This window comes from Rhinoraja longicauda, chromosome 30 (assembly GCF_053455715.1).
Source record: "Rhinoraja longicauda isolate Sanriku21f chromosome 30, sRhiLon1.1, whole genome shotgun sequence".
Lineage (NCBI taxonomy): Eukaryota > Metazoa > Chordata > Chondrichthyes > Rajiformes > Arhynchobatidae > Rhinoraja > Rhinoraja longicauda.
Genome location: NC_135982.1, coordinates 19,629,008 through 19,647,542, shown reverse-complemented (window position 1 = coordinate 19,647,542; position 18,535 = coordinate 19,629,008).

The following is an 18,535-nucleotide window of genomic DNA, read 5'->3' as shown; positions in this document are numbered from 1 at the left end:
TCTTCAGACTGAATCAATGGGCCAAGCAGCATCTGTGGAGCCAAAAGCTGTGTGTCAACGTTTCAGGTTGAAACCCTTCATCAGGACTGTTATCGCCCATTTGTTGGGTCCTTGTGTACAGAACTTGGTTGGTATTTATCTTGCAAAACAATTATGGCTGAACTTCAAAAATACCTCACCAGTGGCAAAACACTGGATGATCACATTGGGGTATGCAGATTATAAATGTGAGCCTTTCTTTGTCAGAACATGAGTTGAGTTGAGTTGAGTTGAGTTGAGTTGAGTTGAGTTGAGTTGAGTTGAGTTGAGTTGAGTTGAGTTGAGTTGAGTTGAGTTGAGTTTAGAGATACAACGCAGAAGCAGGCCCTTTGGCCCATCGAGTCCATGCCAATCAGGGATCCCCGCACACCAACTCTCTCCAACACACAATAGAGACTATTTACAATGTTACTCAGCCAATTAGCCTAACAAATCTGTATGATGTTGGAGTGTGGGAGGAAACCGGAGCACCCGGAGCAAGCCCACGCGGAGAACGTACAAACTCCGTACAGACAGCGCCCATAGACAGGATCGAACCCGGGTCTCTGGCGCTGTAAGGCAGCATCTCTACCGCTGCGCCACCATGTTGCCCCTCGGGGGATTCTGTGCAGGTTGTTAATGCAGGGAGACTGGTCAGTCTTTGTCTGCTGGTGCCTTTGTTTAATGGCAGAGGTGCCAGGATCACCTATCTATTACATCAGCTGTGATCATCAGTGACCCTAATAGCAGCCAGCCACTATGGTCTTACTGTGCCCTACCTCAGTTCCACATTGGCCAGTATATTTACCATCAGCACAGCCCCAGGCCACCATTTAAATTTATATCTGAGCGATGTTGAAGCATCTCTTGATGAAACGACAATCGCGCTTCACTGCCTCAGTGCATGTGTAACCAAGTGAAGCGTAGATCTATTTGACTATCGCACGATCAAACCATAGCCGACACCTTCTCACGCCTCACGCCACCTTCTATCTTTTCATCTCTGGCCTTTGTCCAACTATCAACACCACTACCCTCCCTCGTCTGTTTCCACCTATTACTTGTGTAGGGAAGAACTTCAGATGCTGGTTTAAATTGAAGAGAGACACAAAATGCTGGAGTAACTCGGCGGGACAGGCAGCCTCTCCGGAGAGAAGGAATGGGTGATGTTTTGGGTCGAGACCCTTCTTCAGACTTCAGTCTTCAGTCTTCAGTCTTCAGTCTGAAGAAGGGTCCCAACCCGAAACGTCACCATATCCATGTTCTCCAGAGATGCTGCCTGACCCGCTGTGTTCCTCCAGCTCTTTGTGTCTTTTTTTTTCTAACCAGCATCTGCGGTTCATTATTTCTACACACAGCAGCCACAGCTTGGTTCCTGCCAGTACATTCAGGTAGACAAGAACGACAAGAAACGAGCAGATAAGATAACCACATACAGTACTTAACATTCAAAGGACTAATTTAACTTTAATCCATTTTTGTGAGATGCTTCCTTTGGTTGTCTGCAATGCAGAACTTGCTCCTTGAGGCCTGAATGACTTTAATATAGATACCCTGATATATTGTGTTGGATCAAAAACAAATCACCTTACGATTACTTAATCAATAAAATGCTTGCAGCAATGAAAAAACGATTGTTGTTTCATTTGTAATGCTGCTAGTTTCTTTAACTGTACATTGTCCCCATGGCACTAAAACAATGAACTGTAATGTCGTCTGTATGGCAGAAATCTATTAATTGTTGAGGAAGCCTACAGATGACTGCATTAGAACTCTTAACTCAAAGCAGGTTGACACAGTTGAGTGAAGTGGAGACGTTGAACGTAGAGAGGGGGATCCACTGTTGTTTGAGGGGCTCGTTTGACGGCAGGCTCAGGTTGGGCTGAAGGCCCTGTTTCCACCAGTGCAGCTGGGACATGTTGGCTTCCACGCCGTGCAGCTCTATGACTCTGTAAGTTATTTCTCATCCAGTCTTTCTGGCAGATTGCAGCCAAATAATATTGCCGATGGGGTTATAAACAGTTCGGAGGCTGGATCTTCCAACATTTGCCATTTACAGTAGGCCAGATTCTGTGGGTGTTCAGACAAGATTCACTCCAGATGAATTTCAGGTTAGGAGCGGCACGGTGGCGCAGCGGTAGAGTTGCTGCCTTACAGCGTCAGAGACCCGGGTTTGATCCAGATCACGGGTGCCGTCTGTGGAGTTTGTATGTTCTCCCCGTGACCGCATTGCGTTTTCTCCGGGACAGGCGCCATTGACTCTGTCTACACATAGGCTCGAAGGGCCGAATGGCCTACTCCTGCACCTATTGTCTATTGTCTATTGTCACTCGGTAAAGCTCCACCCTCTACATTGTACAACAGCCCTCTTGGGTAAAGAATTCCAAATATTCACCAAGGTCTGGGTGTAGAACCATCTTCTCGACCCTATCCTCACATTGACATAAATCATTTCAAATAATCGAAGCAGTTAAAAGGAAGCATAAAATGGGATCTAACCATTCCTGAAACTGACTCCTTTATAGGGTGAAACTCACCTGTCCAGAAAATGTGTAGTTTACACCCTCCTTACCCCCCCCATCCCCCCCCCCCCCCCCCACCTTCAACAGTCTGTAAAAGGGTGAGACTCATTCTCAAAAAGGTCCCGACCTGAGATGTCACCTATCCACGTTCTCCACCGATGCAGCCTGACCCGCTGAGTTACCACAGTACTTTGTGTCTATTTTTGTAAACAAGCATTGATTAGTACGGGTGTCAGGGGTTGTGGGGAGAAGGCAGGAGATTGGGATTAGGAGGGAGAGATAGATCAGCCATGATTGAACGAAGACCCTTCTTCAGTCTCGACCCGAAACATCACCCAATCCTTCTCTCTGCCTGTTCCACTGAGTTACTCCAGCTTTTTGTGTCTACCTTCGGTGTAAACCAGCATCTGCAGTTCCTTCCTACACAGCCATGATTGAATGGCGGAGTAGACTTGATGGGCCGAATGGCCCAATTCTGCTCCTGTCACCTGTGACCTTATGACCTCATGAGCATCTGCAGCCCCTGTTCCCACCGAGTGATAGGCTTCCATTTGCTAAGACTCATCTCGTCTACACTTTTAATTCAACTTCAGGCATCCAGTATTACTGTTAATCCTTCCCCAAATACATGCCCAAAACCTAGCTTGTTAGCATGTCGTGAGGAAGCATAAAAAGACTTGTGTTTGTTATCAGACTTGTGCTCTCTCAGATTACGTTGTTATCACCGGATACAATCTCATAAAAACATGTAAAATAACACTTGGCATTCCACCGAGACGTGCTGGTGGCTGATGACATCCCAATAAACTTTATTTAACTATTTTTAATTAAATAACTTAGCGTACTTGCCAGATGTCACGAAAGGCAAATTGATCACTGTTGATTGCTCAATTCTTCTCTAGTTTTTCACGCAGCGGGTGGTGGGAGTATGGAATGAGATGCCAGAGGAGGTAGTTGAGGCAGGGACTATCTCAACATTTAAGAAACAGACAAGCGCATGGATAGAACAGGTTTGGAGGAATATTGGCCAAATGTGAGCTGGTGGAACTAATGTAGCTGGGACATGTTGGCTTGTGTCGGCAAGTTGGGCTGAAGGGCCTGTTTCCACGCTGTATCACTCTATGACTATGACTCTGTGGCTCTACGCTGAATGCTAGGGCAGAAATCTATTTGAGGATGTTCATCACTTGAATATTAACACCTGTATTTTCAGATTGCAGGGTGGCACAGTGACGCAGCGGTAGAGTTGCTGCCTTACAGCGCCAGAGACACGGGTTCAATCCTGACCACGGGTTGAATTGAATGGAATTGAATTTAAGACTTTGTTGTCACATGGGTCAAGGCACAGTGAAATTCTTTGCTTGCATACCCAAGGTATGCAAATAGTCGCCCATAAAGGGCGCTTACAAAGTTATAAATTCCACCTTCCCCCACCCCCCCCCCCGCGCCAGATCCTCCTTTGTTCTCCCCCCCCCCCCCCCTCACGGCGGTCCCCCCCATGCCGGGTCCTCCTTTGTTCCTTTCCTCAGCAGCGGCGTTCTCACTTCCACGTGGTCCATCCTCGTCCGTCGGTCGGCGCCCATATCAAGCACCGCACCGACCTCCCCACTAACGCTGCCGGGTCCTCTCCAGAAGCCTCCATGGCGCCGACCCAGGCCCCAGCCACCAGCTCGGTCAACCCAGGCCCCAGCCGCGAGCTCATTGACCCAAGCCCCAGCCGCGAGCTCATTGACCCAGGCCCCAGCCGCGGGCTTATTGACCCTGGCCCCAGCCACGGGCTTATTGACCCTGGCCCCAGCCACGAGCTCGGTCGACCCAGGCCCCAGCCACGGGCTTATTGACCCTGGCCCCAGCCGCAAGCTCGGTCGACCCAGGCCCCAGCCGCGGGCTCGGTCGATGCAGGCCCCAGCCACGAGCTCGTTGACCCAGCCCCAGCCGCGGGCTCGGTCGACCCAGGCCCCAGCCGCGAGCTCGGTCAACCTGCGAGGCTCCATCTCCGACCCGCGAGGCCCCACCGCCGGCCCACTTCACCGCCGGCCCGCTCCCACCTCGGCTTCGCCACAGCAGCACCTCCAGAAGGCTCCTCCATGCTGCCTGTACGGACATCTTGGAAGCATTCCAAGTTGCAGAAGAGGATTTGTGAGATTATAACAATGAAAATCACCAAAGAGATTCCACCACAAAGTTGATCTCAACCTGCAGTTGTAGGAAGTCCAACTCAATTAAAATTCTTTGCTGGATATCAAATGCTGCTGCTAAATTCACGTCAGTGGGATTACTTAATTGGCTTAATTGGTACAAATGCTCAACTGAACAAAAGGAGACTTTCATTGTTCCAGCCTTGCGATTACTAAACGTCATCTTGTTATCTCTCAAGACTGCACCAGCATAGTAAATCCCATCCTGTCCACCACTGAAGGTAGACACAAAATGCTGGAGTAACTCAGCGGCACAGGTAACATTTCTGGAGAGAAGGAATGGGTGACGCTTTGGGTCGAGACCCTTCTTCAGTCCACCACTGACCTCATTTGACTCCCACCACATCACTACCCTCATTTGATAATTTTCACAAAGAAAAGTAGAAAGCTATTGTCACCAGAGACTGCAGATGCTGGAATTGTGAACAAAAAAACAGATTGTTGGAGGAATTCAGCTGGTTAGGCAGCAACTGTGGAGATAAATGTACTGACGATGGTCCTTGTCAGGACCCCTTATTCAGACATGGATTTTGGTGGAGAATGTGTGAGGTATAGGAGATGTAGGTGGGACGGGCAAGGTGGACAAGAGGAAGGGCAAGACAGAGTCGAGATATGTTTAATTTAGATTAGTTTAGAGATACTTTGCCCACCAAAACCGCTCCGACCAGCGATCCCTGCACACTTACACTATCCTTTGCATGGCACACCAGGGACAATTTACAATTTTTACCAAAGCCAATTAACCTCCAAACCTGTCCGTCTTTGGTGTGTGGGAGGAAACCGGACGAAACCCACGCGGCCACGGGGAGAACGTACAAACTCCGTACAGACAGCATCCGTGCGGTACCCATATCTGGCACAGTATCTGGCCATATCACGGCACGGTAGCGCAGCGGTAGAGTTGCTGCTTTACAGCGAATGCAGCGCCGGAGACTCAGGTTCGATCCTGACTACGGGTGCTGCACTGTAAGGAGTTTGTACGTTCTCCCCGTGACCTGCGTGGGTTTTCTCCGAGATCTTCGGTTTCCTCCCACACTCCAAAGACGTACAGGTATGTAGGTTAATTTGACTGGGTAAATGTAAAAAATTGTCCCTAGTGGGTGTAGGATAGTGTTAATGTGCGGGGATCGCTGGGCGGCACGGACTTGGTGGGCCGAAGGGCCTGTTTCCGCGCTGTATATATATGATATGATATGATGATAAGGTAGCAACTCTGCTGCTGCATCACTGTGCCGCCCAATCTGGTTGGGAACGAGATCACAGCCAATGCTAAGAGACAAGATATGCTGATCAAGTTGACAGAGCTCGAACAAAGGGAGGTGGGGGTGGGGGTGGGAGGAAGCCCTGCGTGCAGTATAAACACTGCCATGGACCCATTGGATCAAAAGACATGTTTCAGTGTTATAAATATTTTGTGATGCGTTGTGATAAAACCCACATGCTGCCCACACACACTCGCTCTGGAGCGATAATGCGTTGCCCAAGCCATGATCCCAACCTCCACTGTGCATCTGTTCTGCTCTCTGACGCTGTCAGTGTTAACCATGGAAGAAAACATGCCAATCTGAGACACGAGGAAGCTCGCTGCAGAAAGCTAGAATTATTCTGCGTACCCGATCGAGTTCTTTGATGCAGGAGTGGAGAACAAGGCTTCAAGATTACTACACACCAGCCAATGCTTTTAGTTTTAGTTTCAGAGATGCAGCGCGGAAACGGGCCCTTCAACCCACCGAGTCCGCGCCGACCTGCGATCCCCACACACTTGCACTATCCTACACACACTAGGGACAATAAACAATTATACCAAGCCAATTAGCCCGCAAACCTGTACGTCTTTGGTGTGTGGGAGCAAACCAGAGATCCCGGAGAAAACCCACGCAGGTCACGGGGAGAACGTACAAACTCCTTGCGGGCAGCATCTGTAGTCAGGATTGAACCCGGGTCTCTTGCGCTGTAAGGCAGCAACTCTCCCGCTGTGCCATCACATCACTTAAAGTTACATAAAAATGAAAACATTCCATTTTCCCAGAAAATGATGCCCGTTGTTTTGAGTAACAGCGTCAGTTTCATTACACACTTGATTTTACCCATCCCCTGAATTCCTGGGCTCAGAAGCTGCTTTGAACAGCCTAAACAGTACGAAGAAGGCTTCTGACCTGAAATGACCTGGCAGGAAACATGTTCCCAATGTTGGGGGAGTCCAGAACAAGGGGCCACAGTTTAAGAATAAGGGGCAGGCCATTTAGAACTGAGATGAGGAAAAACTTTTTCAGTCAGAGAGTTGTGAATCTGTGGAATTCTCTGCCTCAGAAGGCAGTGGAGGCCAATTCTCTGAATGCATTCAAGAGAGAGCTAGATAGAGCTCTTAAGGATAGCGGAGTCAGAGGGTATGGGGAGAAGGCAGGAACTGGGTACTGATTGAGAATGATCAGCCATGATCACATTGAATGGCGGTGCTGGCTCAAAGGGCCGAATGGCCTCCTCCTGCACCTATTGTCTATTGTCTATTGTCTATTGTTATTTGACACACTCCATCCACAGATGCTGCCTGACCTGCTGAGTTACTCCAGCACTTTGGAGGAACAGCAAAGTGTTGTGTGGTTGAAAATAAACTTAGCCCAGAATGGTCCCCATTCCTGCTTGCCTTAGAACTCATTCTTCCGCAAGACGTCGTGTTGGGAGCAGGGCTGTCAAGATCACATCTGCTGGATCGCTTGCTGGAACCTGCGAGCAATTGCAACGCATCAACGGAAGTAGAAACGGGGAGAGCTAGAAACACTCATCGGGTCAGTCAGCATCTGTACATGGAGAAAAGTTTATGTTTCAGGACAACGAACTTACATCAGAGCTGAGTCAGGGCAGGAAAACAAATTAGTCTCAACAGAGGATAAGGTGGTAGAGAATATTGGGCAGAGGGAATGTTAGTGATTGGGTGAAATATTGTATCCATTAAACAGACAGATGAGCTCCTTTGTCTGGGCAATGTTGCTAGTAGAATCATAGAGATGTACAGCACAGAAACGGGCCATTCAGCCCATCACATCCCTGCTGGCCCTTTTGTACATCTACACTAATCCCATTTACCCAAGCCAGATCCATATCGTTCTATGCCTTTCCTATTTAAATATCAGCCTAAAAGCCTCTTAAACATAACAATGGTTTCTGATTTCACCATATAACATATAACAACTACAGCATGGAAACAGGCCTGTCCGGCCCTACCAGTCCACTCCAACCATTCTCCCTGACCTAGTCTCATCTACCTGCACTCAGACCATAACCCTCCAATCCCCTCCTATCCATATACCTATCCAATTTACTCTTAAATAATAAAATCGAGCCAGCCTCCACCACTTCCACCGGAAGCCCATTCCATACAGCCACAACCCTCTGAGTAAAGAAGTTCCCCCTCATGTTACCCCTAAACCTTTGTCCCTCAATTCTGAAGCTATGTCCCCTTGTTGGAATCTTCCCCACTCTCAAAGGGAAAAGCCTACCCACGTCAACTCTGTCCGTCCCTCTTAAAATTTTAAAAACCTCTATCAAGTCCCCCCTCAACCTTCTACGCTCCAAAGAATAAAGACCCAACCTATTCAACCTCTCTCTGTAGCCTAAGTGCTGAAACCCAGGCAACATTCTAGTAAATCTCCTCTGTACCCTCTCCATTTTGTCGACATCCTTCCTATAATTTGGCGACCAGAACTGCACACCATACTCCAGATTCGGCCTCACCAATGCCCTGTACAATTTCAACATTACATCCCAACTTCTATACTCGATGCTCTGATTTATAAAGGCAAGCATACCAAACGCCTTCTTCACCACCCTATCCACATGAGATTCCACCTTCAGGGAACAATGCACAGTTATTCCCAGATCCCTCTGTTCCACTGCATTCCTCAATTCCCTACCATTTACCCTGTACGTCCTATTTTGATTTGTCCTACCAAAATGCAGCACCTCACACTTATCAGCATTAAACTCCATCTGCCATCTTTCAGCCCACCCTTCCAAAAGGCCCAAGTCTCTCTGTAGACTTTGAAAATCTACCTCACTATCAACTACTCCACCTATCTTAGTATCATCTGCATATTTACTAATCCAATTTGCCACACCATCATCCAGATCATTAATGTAAATGACAAACAACAGTGGACCCAACACAGATCCCTGGGGCACTCCACTAGACACTGGCCTCCAACCTGACATACAATTGTCAACCATTATCCTCTGGTATCTCCCATTCAGCCATTGTTGAATCCATCTTGCAACCTCACTATTAATACCCAACGATTTAACCTTCTTATTAAACCTTCCATGTGGAACCTTGTCAAATGCCTTACTGAAGTCCATATAGACAACATCCACAGCCTTGCCCTTATCAATTTCCCTGGTAACCTCTTCAAAAAATTCAAGAAGATTAGTCAAACATGACCTTCCAGGCACAAATCCATGTTGACTGTTTCTAATCAGGCCTTGATTATCCAAATAATTATATATATTGTCCCTAAGTATCTTTTCCATTAATTTTCCCACCACAGACGTCAAACTAATAGGTCGAAATTGCTAGGTTTACTTTTAGAACCTTTTTTAAACAAAGGCACAACATGCGCAATGCGCCAATCTTCCGGCACCATCCCTGTTTCTAATGACGTTTGAAATATTTCCGTCATAGCCCCTGCTATTTCTGCACTAACTTCCCTCAATGTCCTAGGGAATATCCTATCAGGACCTGGAGACTTATCCACTTTTATATTTTTCAAAAGTGTCCGTACCTCCTCTTCTTTAATCCTCCTAATTTCCATCACTACTCTACTTGTTTCGCTTACCTCACATAATTCAATATCCTTCTCCTTGGTAAATACCGAAGAAAAGAAATTGTTTAATATCTCCCCCATTTCTTCCGGCTCAGCACATAGCTGTCCACTCTGACTCTCTAATGGACCAATTTTATCCCTCACTATCCTTTTGCTATTGACATATCTGTAGAACCCCTTGGGGTTTACTTTTACATTACTTGCCAAAGCAGCCTCATATCTTTTTTTCGCTTTTCTAATTTCCTTTTTAAGATTCCTTTTACATTCTTTATATTCCTCAAAAACCTCATTTACTCCCTGCCGCTTATATTTATTGTATATCTCCCTCTTTTTCCGAACCAAGTGTCCAATTTCCCTGGAAAACCACGGCTCTTTCAAATTATTATTCTTTCCTTTCCACCGAACAGGGACATAAAGACTCTGTACTCTCAAAATTTCACCTTTAAATATCCTCCATTTCTCTATTATATCCTTTTCATAAAACAACAATTTCCATTTCACTCCTTTTAAATCCTTTCTCATCTCCTCAAAATTAGCCTTTCTCCAATCCAAAATCTCAACCCTTGGTCCAGATTTGACCTTCTCCATAATGATATTGAAACTAATGGCATTATGATCACTAGACCCAAAGTGCTCCTCAACACATACCTCCGTCACCTGACCCATCTCATTTCCTAACAGGAGGTCCAACACTGCCCCTTCTCTGGTAGGCACCTCTACGTATTGCTGCAAAAAACTATCCTGCACACATTTTACAAACTCCAAACCATCCAGCCCTTTAACAGAATGTGATTCCCAGTCTATATACGGAAAATTGAAATCACCCACAATCACCACTCTGTGCTTACTACTAATATCTGCTATCTCCTTACATATTTGCTCTTCCAATTCTCGTTCCCTATTTGGCGGTCTATAATACACCCCTATAAGTGTTGCTAAACCTTTCTCATTTCTGAGTTCCACCCAAACAGCCTCCTTAATCGAGCCTTCTAGTCTGTCCTGCCAAAGCACTGCTGTGATATCCTCCCTGACAAGCAATGCAACACCCCCACCTCTTGCCCCTCCGATTCTATCACATCTGAAACAATGAAATCCTGGAATATTTAATTGCCAATCGCAACCCTCCTGCAACCATGTTTCACTGATCGCCACAACATCATACTTCCAGATGTCAATCCAGGCTCTAAGCTCATCCACCTTTCTTACAATGCTCCTAGCATTAAAATATACACATTTAAGGGACCCATCATTTCTTATTCTCAGTTTATTTCTTTTCCCTTCTTTCTCTCCTACATATTGGGTCTGAGTGTTTCCCTTTTCTGCCTCCTGCCTCACACACTGCCTATTAGCTATCTGTGTTTGAGTCCCTCCCCCCAACCGTACTAGTTTAAAGTCTCCGCAGTTATTTTAGCAAATCTCCCCGCCAGGATATTGGTTCCCCTCGGGTTCAGATGCAACCCGTCCTCTGGCAGCGAGTTTCAGACATCAACCATTCTAGATGTTTAAAACTTTCCCCTCAAATTCAACTTAAAATTCTTTCCTCTCCGCTTCAATATAATTCCCCTTATTTTTGATGTCCCTGCCATGGATAAATAATTCGAAGTACCTGCCTTATAAGTACCTGCCCTATATACAGCACGACTCCAAGAATTGGATGTTCCTCTGACAGGCCACGCCTCATCCGTCTACATTCTAAGGAAAACAAACTCAGCCTGTCCAATCGCTCCCTATCACCGAACATGTCCAATCCAGCCAAAATCCGAATGAAAATTCTCTGCACTCTTTCTCACACAACTGCATCCTTTCCATGGTGTGGCAACCAATGTCTCCAAAGACGTACGGGTCTGTAGGTTAATTGGCTTGATATAAATGTAAATTGTCCATCGTGCGTGTAGACAGGGATCGCTGGACGCTGGGAACGTGGTGGGCAGAAGGGCCAGTTTCTGCCCTGTATCTCTAAACTAAACTCAACTAAACTAAACTAAACTAAACTAAATTAAACTAAACCAGAACTGCACATGATTTTCCAAATGCGGTCCTATCAATGTCTTGTGAAGTTCAACATAACATTTCAGCTTTTATATTCTTTGCCCCGACAAACTTTATGCTTTCTTCACCACCCTATCTACCCATGTTGCACCTGTCAGGGAATATTGGACTTGATTCCCAATGTCCATCTGTTCATCAACGTTCCTTGCTTGACTTACATACCATTTACTGTATATGTCCGACCTCTAATTTGACTTCTCAACATGCATCGCCTCACATTTTTGGGGACCAAATTCCATCTGGCAACACTCTACACAACTTTCTCCCTGATCAACATCCTTCTATCGTCCACATCACCGACTAAGGTTGTGAAGTCCAGGTAATGTTGTACATTCTAGCCTACGGAGACATCAATGGAGAACTGACAACGTTATTTCCAGCACAGCGTCGCACAGGGAAACACAGCAGCGTTGCTCTCTGAACTTTGCGTCTGAAGCTCTCAGCCTTTGTGTGGCTTTCACAAACAAGTGTTAGGGTGAACGACAAGATGGCTCAATGCCACGGCCTAGAAATCACTCCATCTCATTTCTGGCATGCAGTAAAACAGCTATGTGCACCCCCCTTTCATTAAAACGTTGATATCTCAAGAGTGTTGTCACTCGAACCATAGTTGACGCTCAAAGTCTGACTCCAACTTTGTTGTATTTTCAGTAAAAGCTTGGCACTGATCAAGGACGATGATTAATCACCCCTTTGGTATTTGATGTAAATCTACTTGGACTTTAATGCTTAAGGTAGAATGATATCCTGGGGACGAAACGTGATGGAGTGCAGCTGACTTGCGATCCCAGGTAGCCCATTAATTTTGGAAAGTCGGAAGTTGGAACGTTTGCGATGTGGAAACGCAAAGTGCAAGAGGTGGTTTTCAAAAAGTAATTACAGTTTCAGAACATGAATTGGTAAAGGTGAATCATATCTTAATCTCCAAACTATAATGAAAAGCCTTCTGAGCGCAATAACATTGTTTAGTGACCTTAACACAAAATGATCATCAGCTGTAACACTTTGATGATGAGTCATGTAAGGAACCATTGCCGTGGAATCATTGCTAAACTAATGTGTAATGTGCCAATCTGATGCTTTCACTTGAACGTACGGTGGTGCAGCAGGTAGTGCTGATGCCTCGTAGCTCCGATGACCCGGGTTTGATTCTAACCTCTGATTCCGTTGATTTAAACTTTGCAGATTCTCCCTGTGACTGTGCGGGAATTACCGTGGGTGCTCCAGTCTTTTCCCAAATCCCGAAGATATGCTCGTGAGCTAATAGACACCCTCCCCTGACTCTCAGTCTGAAGAAGGGTCTCGACCCGAAACGTCACCCATTCCTTCTCTCCAGAGATTCTGCCTGACCCGCTGAGTTACTCCAGCATTCTGTGATACAGCGGAATTTAGATCTGCTCCAGAAATGGGCAGAGAAATGGCAGATGGAGTTTAAATGTGAGGTACGAGGTGTTGAGCAAGTGTCAGGGGTTGCATTTTGGGGAGGGTCAAACGTAAGGGGAAAATATCCAATTAACGGCATGGCCCTTAGCAGCAATGATGTACAGAGGGATCTTGGGATCCAAGTCCATAACTGCCTGAAAGTAGCAACACAAGTAGTTAGAGTGGTAAAGAAGGTGTATGGTATACCTATCCATAGTAGTATTGGTCGTGTTGATCTCACTGTCCTCCATGTCCTTCCTCTTGGTAAAAACGGATGCAAAGTGCTCGTTTGGTACCTTACCTACATCCTCAGATTCCACGCACAGGTTCCCTCCTTTATCCTTGAGTAGGCCTACCTTCTCCCAGAGTACCCTCTTGTTTCTAACCAGGTAGAAAAATCTTTGGGATTTTCCTTAATCCAACTCGCCAAAGCCATGTTGTGGCTCCTTTTAGCCATTCTAATTGGCTGCTTGGATTTTTTCCTCCTTTCTTCATATTCTTCGAAAGCCCAGTCTGAAAGCGTCCTCTATAAACTTTGCATATACTTCCATTTTCTTTTTGACCAGATTCATGACATCTTTGATCATCAAACATTCCCTTACTTTCCTCTCTTTATCCATCCTCCTTACTGGAATATGCCAGTGCCTGGCCACCAGATGAAGCTCATTTCCCAACCCAAGTATGTCCAGTTTGTTCCCTCCTTGAGTAGCCCCATCCACTTACTGCTTCAAGAAACCCTCTTAGATGCACCTCGCAAATTCCGTCCCGTCTAAGCCTTTGGCACCTAGGAAGTGCCAATCAATAGTAGGGAAGTTCAACGTGCAGGAAGGGAACTGCAGATGCTGGTTTACACCGAAGATAGGCACAAAATGCTGGAGTAACTTTTAAGCCCCTGTCCCACTTAGGCGATTTTTTAGGTGACTACAGGCGACGAGGCTGTCGCCACACGGTATCGCTGGGGTGTCGCCTGTACGGTCGCGAGTCGTCGCCAAAGAATCGTAGCGTATTTCTGGCCGCCGCTGGATTTTGAGATGTTCAACATTTTCGCCGACTGCTGGTTTGATGCCAATGATCGTAGCTTGACGTCTCCTGACATAGGTGCTGTCGTAGGTTGTCGCCAGGTTGTCACCAGGTGACGTAGGTTGTTGCCGGTGCTGACTTCGGCGAATTCCATTGGCGACTACCTACGTCAACCGGCGACAGGCACCGGCGTCAAAACCGGAAGCCAAAATTACCTGAATTGTCTTCAGTTGTCTTCAGTTGTCGCCAACAGGGTCGTAGCTTGTCATAGCTTGTCGTAGCTTGTCGTGGGTAGAGTAGGTTGACTTCAGTTGTCGTAGGTTGTTGCCTGTGTGGTCGTAGGTTGTCGTAGGTGCCAAATGGCCTCCTCCTGCACCTATGTTCTGTTTTCTATTAATGTGGTCTGCAACATCCTCCAAATCACATTGAATGGCGGTGCTGGCTCGAAGGGCCGAATGGCCTACTATTGTCTATTGTCTAAATCCACTGGTAGCTTCTTGTAGTCTGTAGCATATCCCCGTTGTTGATCACCATCTTAGTTTTTTAACTTAACTCCATGTGAATTCTGATTTTTCCTTGTGATAGTATTTGCCCTTTTCTCTGTTTCCATTAGTTTAATTTAGTTTCGTTTCCATTATTATTCCATTATCTTCATTATTATCTCTAATGAATGGAGATGCCTAGTGTTCTTTCCCTCCCATAGGTAGACACAAAATGCTAGAGTAACTCAGTGGATCGGGCAGCATTTCTGGAGAGAAGGAATGGGAGACCCTTCTCGACCCAAAACTTCACCCATTCCTTCTCCCCAGAGATGCTGCCTGACCCGCTGAGTTACGCCAGCATTTTGCGTCTATCATCGGTGTAAACCAGCATCTGTAGTTCCTTCCTACTCTATTCTTACCCTCCGGTCTTTCTTGATTACTCTTCCTGAGAACAGTTCGTAGCCCAAACAGTTTGCAGGTCGGAAATTCGGCTGCCTGACTATATATAATTAATGAAAAACATAGGCCGATCAAGGACTATAAGGGAGTAAATGAATAGGTGTAAGAAGGAACTGCAGATGCTGGTTTAAACCGACGATAGACACAAAAAGCTGGAGTAACTCAGTGGGACAGGCAGCATCTCTGGAGAGAAGAAATGGGTGGCGTTTCGGGTCAAGACCCTTCTTCTCGAAGGGTCTGAAGAAGGGTCTCGACCTGAAATGTCACCCATTCCTTATCTGCAGAGATGCTGCCTGTCCCGCTGAGTAAAGTAATAGGAACAACTTTTACAGCCACATTAAACTCCTATATAACATAGCTTACAGCATCCAAAATAAAACGGTGCCACTAATCTGTTGCAAAACCCAGACAAAGTAGGAATAATTGAAGAAGGCAACTGAGGGTTACAAGGAACTGGACCTAAGATGAAGATCTGAGCAGCCATGATCTCATTGAAGTCCGAGCAAGCTGCCCTCCCCTGGTTCCCATTCTCTTTATTCTAATCTTCTCAGGTGTGCTGAAAGAACTGGACTGGCAATTGAAAGTTGAGGGTTGGAATATAATCTGGGAAAGATGGGAGGGAAAGACATGTTGGGTGGCTCTATTAATTAGAAATAATAATAGGAAACAGAGAAAACAGAGAAAAGGGAGATTATTATCACAAGGAAATAAATCAGAATCCAAATGGAGTTATATAGAAACATAGAAACGTAGAAGCTAGGTGCAGCAACAGGCCATTCGGCTGATCATCTAAAATCAGTACCCCGTTCCTGCTTTCTCACCATATCAATAGACAATAGACAATAGACAATAGGTGCAGGAGTAGGCCATTCAGCCCTTCGAGCCAGCACCGCCATTCAATGCGATCATGGCTGATCACTCTCAATCAGTACCCCGTTCCTGCCTTCTCCCCATACCCCCTCACTCCGCTATCCTTAAGAGCTCTATCCAGCTCTCTCTTGAAAGCATCCAACGAACTGGCCTCCACTGCCTTCTGAGGCAGAGAATTCCACACCTTCACCACTCTCTGACTGAAAAAGTTCTTCCTCATCTCTGTTCTAAATGGCCTACCCCTTATTCTTAAACTGTGGCCTCTTGTTCTGGACTCCCCCAACATTGGGAACATGTTTCCTGCCTCTAATGTGTCCAATCCCCTAATTATCTTATATGTTTCAATAAGATCCCCCCTCATCCTTCTAAATTCCAGTGTATACAAGCCTAATTGCTCCAGCCTTTCAACATACGACAGTCCCGCCATTCTGGGAATTAACCTAGTGAACCTACGCTGCACACCCTCAATAGCAAGAATATCCTTCCTCAAATTTGGAGACCAAAACTGCACACAGTACTCCAGGTGCGGTCTCACCAGGGCCCGGTACAACTGTAAAAGGACCTCTTTGCTCCTATACTCAACTCCTCTTGTTACGAAGGCCAACATTTCATTGGCTTTCTTCACTGCCTGCTGTACCTGCATGCTTCCTTTCAGTGACTGATGCACTAGGACACCCAGATCTCGTTGAACATCCCCACTTCCTAACTTGACACCATTCCTAACTAGACCCCCTTATCCTGTCAACCCCTGCCTCAGTTCTCCCCAGTCTCCGCCACCGACCTCTCTGACATCTTCACAGGAATAAAAACTGCCACCTGCTCTCTGGACCCCATCCCCTCCAGCTTTGTCAAGGCCTGCCTTCCTGCTCTCTCTCCACTTATCACTGCAACAATAAACTCCTCCCTGTCCACTGGCATCGTCCCGCCATCCCTCAAAATCGCTGCTGTCACCCCCATTCTGAAAAAACCTGGTCTCAACCCTGACACCCCAAACAACTTCAGACCAATCTCCAACCTACCCTTTCTGTCCAAAGTTTTGGAACGTGCTGTAGCTTCCCAACTCAAATACCACCTCTCTACCAATAACCTGTATGAAACTTTCCAATCCGGATTCCGCTCCAACCACTGTACTGAAACTGCGCTCCTCAAAATCACAAACGACATTCTCCTCTCCTCCGACGCTGGCAACCTCAACACCCTCATCCTACTTGACCTCAGCGCCGCCTTTGACACCATAAATCACTCCATTCTCCTCACCCGACTTGAAACATCCTTTAACATCACCGGCACAGCCCTATCCTGGTTCAAATCTTACCTCTCTGACAGGCACCAGTTCATCTCCATTAACAACTGTAAATCCCCCACCGCTCCCCTCCCCCAAGGTGTCCCCCAAGGCTCAGTCCTTGGCCCCCTCCTCTTCATCCTCTACCTGTTCCCCCTTGGTCAATTAATCCGCCGTCATGGTCTCAACTTCCACTGCTTCGCCGATGATATCCAGCTCCTCATCTCCACCAAGTCAATCTCCACCACCACACACTCTACACTGACAAACTGCATCACTGAAATAAAATCTTGGCTTCAATCAAATTTCCTCAAACTCAACTGCAACAAATCTGAAATCATCATCATTGGTCCAAAAACGCTCACCAAATCCACCCAAAACTTCATCCTCAACATTGATGGTCTCCCAGTATCCACTTCACCTCACATCCGGAATCTTGGAATCATCTTTGATCAAACCCTCTCCTTCGACAAACACATCCCCCAGCGACCGTGCTGACCCGCGCCGCTCCACCGCCCAGCAACAGGTCACAGCCGTCGCTGTACCCGGCCCCCGGGACCAACAACAGGCTGCAGCTCCACCCGGCCCACACACACCGCGCTGGGCCCACAGCCCCCACCAGGCAGAGCCCTTCAGCACTGCTGGGTCCTACTGCCCACCCCCTACTACAGGTAACTGCAGCAGGGGTTCCACTGGGTCTCCCCCTTCCCCCTCCAGCCAGGCGACCCCCAGTACTCCCCACATCGGTCCTCATGCCCCCCTCTGCCCAGCTAACCCACCACCCCCCCACCATATATCCCCTCCACCTGCCCCCCTGCCTCCATCCGACCCCAACCCCCACCATTGCCGGGTGTTCACCATCCCCCCTGACCTCCCCCTTTCAGACACCGAACGGTCTGTCCTCAGCAGAGGCCTTACCTTTGTTCCCCTCCGCCCCCACATCAACGAGTTCCGCGTCCGCCATGACGTGGAGCTCTTCTTCCGCCGCCTCCGCCTCCGAGCCTTTTTCCATGGTAAGGAGTCCCGACCCCGCACTGATGACCCCTTCTCCCGTCTCCAACGGACCCCCTCCACTTTTACCCCCCAGTATGGCCTACTACCCCCACTAGAACTTTTTATTTCAAACTGCCGGCGTGACATCGGCCGCCTCAAATTTTCCACCCCCCTGACTAACTCTAACCTCTCCCCTCCTGAACGTGCAGCCCTCAACTCACTCCGTAACAACCCGGACTTAATAATTAAACCCGCTGACAAGGGAGGGGCTGTGGTAGTCTGGCGTGCTGACCTCTACCGCACCGAGGCCAGACGACAACTATCAGACACCTCTTCCTACCTATCCCTGGACCATGACCCCACCGATGAACACCAGACCTTCATCAGCAGCACCATCACCGAC